The sequence below is a fragment of the Anarhichas minor genome, unplaced genomic scaffold (assembly GCF_050575085.1).
Source record: "Anarhichas minor isolate MPS153535 unplaced genomic scaffold, ASM5057508v1 ptg000014l, whole genome shotgun sequence".
NCBI lineage: Eukaryota > Metazoa > Chordata > Actinopteri > Perciformes > Anarhichadidae > Anarhichas > Anarhichas minor.
Window position 1 is genome coordinate 7,725,256 of NW_027466460.1, and position 6,000 is coordinate 7,731,255.

A 6,000-nucleotide genomic window follows, 5' to 3' on the forward strand; every position below is an offset into this window, starting at 1 on the left:
CTCTGGCCAAGACCTGTTGCGCAACCGGTGGTGTGATAGTGTACACAAAAAGAAAAGAAGAAGAAGAAGAAAAAAATAAGTGAAATAGAGTAAGGGGCAACAGAAATGAAGGGATTAGAATAAAAAGTGGTGAATGGAAGTGGCGTGTTCCCTTGCTCTGTTTAACACTTTTAGAGTCAATACTCATCTTTGTTTTAATTCCTTGTTGGTGATGAAATTCCAACATAGAACTCTACTCAGATGTGGTATCAATCCGTTTTAATGTCTACCTTCCTCCCAGAGGGTCTGTAATGAATGTGACTAACAAGAAAATAATGTCTTACTATGTTTACTTTGAACATTTTGACGGCTCAAGTGGCACAGCGGCTTAGCAAGAAAGACACAAGACTGACAAGTTCCTGAGGTTCATGGGGATTTCCATTCACTTTCCAAACACATGCAAGTCAGATGAATTGGTGATTCTGAATTGCTCTTAATTTGGAGTAATTGTCTTTTTTAATCCCTGTAAAACAGTGCCGTTCATCCATTGAGGACACTGTATCACTGGTGCCAATGTTCTCAAATGCAAAACTTGAAAACACAGAGCAGGTAGAATGAGCAAGGGTTCAGCACACAGGAACACAGTCCAGAATAAGGCAAGGGTATCCAAAATCACTAAGGTTGAGTCAAAAAAGACAAATGGTCTAACTAGCGCAAGAAATACACAAGAGAAATAGACTGGAATGCTAGTCTAGGAAATGCTAAAATGCACCAGTAACAGACAAATGGAGCACAGAGGTTAAAAACACAGTGTAGAAAGGGTCATGAGGGACAGGTGAAATTAATCAGGGAGGGGTGATAATCACACACACACAGGAAACCCACAAGTGGCAGGAAGTGAGTTATCTGAAACCAGAGACAAGGTGAGTATTTCAAAATAATACAGTAAAACAAGTATAAACGAAACATGAAAGAAAAGAAAAATATATAAATATAAAAAGATATAAAGCATTTTTCACTTGACCTTCACAAGTGAAATAGAAGACAGAAAATACATTTTAATAGATAGCCGAGTGAATAGATTATGACAAATTTAAATAATCTAAAAGTTTTAGAGTCTTCCTTTTTGGTTCCTGGGTGACAGTGACAGTGTTACGTTTGCCAAACACATCAGTTAGTCCTCATCATACAAGTTAAATTCCGCCAGAGACTGCACTAAGTCAGCTGAGGAGGGGTAAGCAGTCCGTTGGACTTGGACTCATGACCTCAATATTTCTAAAGTCTTGGCTACGGCCCTGTCGTTCGCCCTTTGATGAATAAGTGTCCAAAATGTCCTGCACTGAACTGGACTCCCTGAAGCTCTGTAGTTGATGTTCTTTCCCACCAGAGGAGCTTGAAGTCTGACCAGTGCTCCACAATAACAATAAACCAGAAGTTAATGACTGCACTCTGATTGGTCCTTTGCACCTCTTTTACTGCTTCATGGGGGGTGTTGGAGGTAATGAGTCACTCGGTAGCATTCATGCAGGATGCTCGTTGCCGGGGAATGGTACAGGATCATGAAAGGCAGTTGTAGCCATCTGACTGACTCCCCTCTTCACTGAGTTCCTGTGCATGCTCCAACTGACCCATCAATGAAAAGCCACTTTCTTCCCCTTTTCTGGTGCGTGGCTGTGCAGGAGAGCGAAAAGGGAGGTGGGAAAACGATGGACAATACAGTAACCCAACACTGGCCAGACTCACAATGTGAGGTCTCTGTGCCCCGCTGGACCAACAAACAGAGAGGCCTTTCTCATGATCCAACTGCCTCTCCAATCCCACGCCAGCATTCCTCTGCACTTTAATTATGCAGCAAACACATGCATATTCACGTGCTAATCACGTCACCTTGGCCGGGACACCCTGTAAATTAATTGAGGTAGCAAAGGAGCATGTGATAACAGTGGACCGGTGCATAGAAAGGACATTACTGTATTGTGATTGCATAAACCTGTCAATAAAAGACTGGCTGTTTAATCATTGTTGTAGGGACCCAAAGCTTTTCCTGCTGTGCCCTTACTATTTATTTTCAATAAGCACAGTATGACTCCATCCCATGTCAAAATATAATCCTAATACAAATATACTTTTTATATGCAACCAAGTGTTTAAGATACTATTGTATATTATTTACACTGCTTTTTCTCAAATTAATTTTGGGGCTACATATTTATATATTTTATTACTTTTAATCTTCTTCTGTTTAAGTTATGATATTATTTTAACAAAATATTGTCATCTTTTTAAACCATATGTCTTTTATTTTACCTCATGTCTTTTCATGTTCTTCATGAAGCACTTTGAATTTATTTTATGTTGAAAGATACTCCAAAAATATATCTAAGTGCCCTGTATTTATCTGCAGAGGTAAATTAACTCTAAAAAGCTCTTTGCACAAGACACTATAGTTTCAGAACAATGAAGTTCCCATGCATGTTGTCAGTCTATCAGGATAAAGCTGTCTATGAGGGCATGTTGGAACAAAGAGAGCCATCCCAAAGATCCCATCTCTAAATGGGCATGGAACTCATCCAGGGCTGTTTGAAGTAAATGTAAACTTGCTTTGCATTGTCATATACATACATACCAACAGAAATTTGTCCTCTGCATTTAACCCATCCCGAGCATTTAGGAGTAGCGGGCTGCGACGGGGGAGAAACTTGGGGTTCAGTGTCTTACTCAAAGATGCTTTGACATGCAGACAGTATAGGAGCTGGTGATCGAACCACCAACCATGTGGTTAAAGAAAAAACCTCAAATACAAGGAAACAATAGCCAAACTGCAAGTTTCGAGGGAAGCAGCGCAGTCTGAACTGCAGAGATTAGGGAACTAAATAATGTCATTCAAAGCACGATAGAGCTGACCGAAAGTAATCACACATGTGAAGACAGTAGTAACCAGTGTATTAACTCAACAACCATATGATAAAGAGTGACATTCATTTACATGTATTAAAAAAGTCACATGTGAGGATGTTTAATCTATTTTAAAGTCGGTGATTTGCACAACATCAATGAGAATTGTTGCTTTGTCCTGCAGAAGCCTGCAGTCCAGTGATGTTAAATAGGTCATGTATTCAAGCTGTGATAAGCCACTGTATCTTGCAAAACTTGACTGTTATGATTGACAGATGCCAATCAGGTCAAGACAAAAGAAAAACATTTTCTAAAATACAGTTTCATTGGTTCAAACTGTTTTGTTTGTCACTTGTTTGGCAGGTTTGGCAATGCTCTCCAGCAGGAAAGAGCTGAGAGGATTTTGTACCTCCTTGAAACCTGAGAGGTAGATTTCGTAATGGGAAAACGATGACACTGGAAATACTTTCAGTCCAACTTCGTTGCCCGTTGCAGCTTTGACTAGAAACCAAATGTAAAACGCTCTGATTATTTTTCATGTATCTGTTATATTTTGTGTAAATTGTATCTAACTGAAGGATCGGTACATTTTGTTTCAGAGAATTCTCCAAGAATCCATGAATACTTTTATATTTAATTTGCTGTGGCCATAAATAACACCATGACAGCAGTGAGAGGGAACCAAAACAGTAAAGTTGTGGGCCAGACAGCTATCAATGAGCTGAAACTTGCGCCGTAACGCAAAGGGATGCTGCAGATTAAGGTGATGCTTGTCAGTTCATAACAACAAATGCTGAATTTCTAATTTCGTTTTATTTAGCAGCTTTTACCATTTTCTGCTGATTATTCAAACAATTGTCTGCCAGACTTCCTTCTTTTAACAAAGCACAGAACAGGAAGGGAGGCAACCTGCAAGATGAACTAGCAATTATTGGCCAGTACACAGACAAGCGCTGAATACATCCGAGAGGTGAATGCATCACTCCACTGAATCATCTTCCTGTTGATTTATGGGTTTGGACTTTTAGACATAACAGCCGGGGGTGGCCTTTTGGAGAAACTGAAGGGTCAAACCACCAAAGCAAACAGCGCCTGCTTCCTGAGGGATTTCCTGCTAAACAACATGAAACAAATCCTCCTCATGCAGCATCATCAATTTGAAATACTGTGTCTTGTCATCGAGAAAACATCACAAACACTTTTTCTTTAACCGCCATCTCAACAATCCTGTTATGCTTGCTGATTGATATTTTGTTTATTCTCTCAGGGTGGTAGGAATGTCTTTTTTTCTTCTTTATGATTTTGGTGATTTAAGGTACATTTGCCTCTAAATTACACTTAGACTGATTTAACTTCAGAAAAATATGAATGACTATTCATTTAGTTCCTAAATAAATGATTTAGCCTATTTGGGAATAATGTGTTTGTGATTGATTTTGAGTGATTGACATTTCAGAGGGAAATATTGTACTTTTTATTCCACTGCTTTTATTTGACAGCCATAGTTACTCATTGCTTTCATCATCACGATTTTACACCCAAAATATGATCATCTTATAAAATATAATGTCCTGTCATAGATTGAACAGATCATTAGCATGTAATGCAGTTAAAATTACAATCAACCTCGATTTGCAACATTAATATGCTGCTTTTACAGTAAAGCATCAGGAATAATAATCATGCACTACAACACTCTGAAATGGGCCATGTTGCTGCTTTAAGAACATATTGCTCTAAAATCTTCTGTACTTCAATTAAGGTACACGTTTGAATGCAAGACTTTTATTTGAAATGGAGTACAAGGCAATAGTACAAGACTTTTGTCTTGTACTATTGCCAGTTTTACTTAAAAGGTAAAGTATCTCAATACCTCTTTCACCAGAGGTAATGACAACGATGACAATGCCTGAAAATGTTCAGTTTGTGTTTTCGCCTGCAAACCCAAAACCACATGTCATCACACATGTGCGTGACCAAAACCGAAACCCGGCTGTCGTCAGATGTGTGTTTTGTTACACAACAGTGATGCCAAGGTATCGTGGAGACCACACCAGCACGTCACTGCAGCAAGGTGAGAAGTTAAACAATGTCAAAAAGATGATTTCCAGAGGGTGTTAAGTTACCCTTTAAAGGGGACATATCGTGGAAAACTCACTTTTTCAGTGCCTACCAACCTACAAATTGTGAAATAAGACAACACATGTGATTCAACAAGCAATGCAGATTTGGCATATTTTACTGCCCCCCCCCCCCCCCCCCCCCCCCCCATCTGAGTATTTCCACCCACAGCTTAAAAAAACCTCAGCAAAGGTGCATCATATTTTCCTTGCAAGCCAATCAGAGAAGACTGGGCTTTTTATGGAGGGGGGCTTAAAGAGACAGCCACTAAAATGGAACGGGGCGGGTTCAATGTTGACTGTTTAATCCCACTTACAATGGGCTTACACATTGACACTCACCCTGCCACACATTGATAGTCAGTGGAGGAAGAAAAATGCACATGTTATACTCTGTTTGAGAGCAAGGCTGAATACAGGTATATTCAGACAGACAGTATGAGTAAAATCATATTTTTTTAAGAACGTTAAACCAAAATACAAGTATATGAACTTGAAACTGAGCATAAAATGTCCCCTTTAATGTGAACTACTATTTTACTTGATAAAGAACATGTGACCATCTTGGAAATTATGTTTCACATTGCAGGATATTTTCACATGATATGTTACATTTTTTGCACACATGCCTGATACATGGAAATGTAAATATAAATGATGCTACCCTATTTAGTAGGATGATCAGCATCATATAACTATTATTATTATTATTATTGTTGTTGTTGTTGTTGTTGTTACAGTATTCAGCTCTTTATTATTTAGGCCTATGTATTCATTTCTTATTTGCTTCCTTTGATTGCAATTATTTTCGTGTGTATGGCACACAGGACGTGTGTGCGTGTGTGTGCGTGTGTGTGTGTGTACGCAGCAGCAGCAGCAGCAGGCCAGTTCCGTGACAGCAGGCTTCAGTGGAGGGCTGGTCTTATAGTCGTCACCGCTTCTCATATTTAATTAATGAGAAGGCAGCGGCCACGGTAAAAACTGGCTGCTTCTGGTTTCCAGGCAT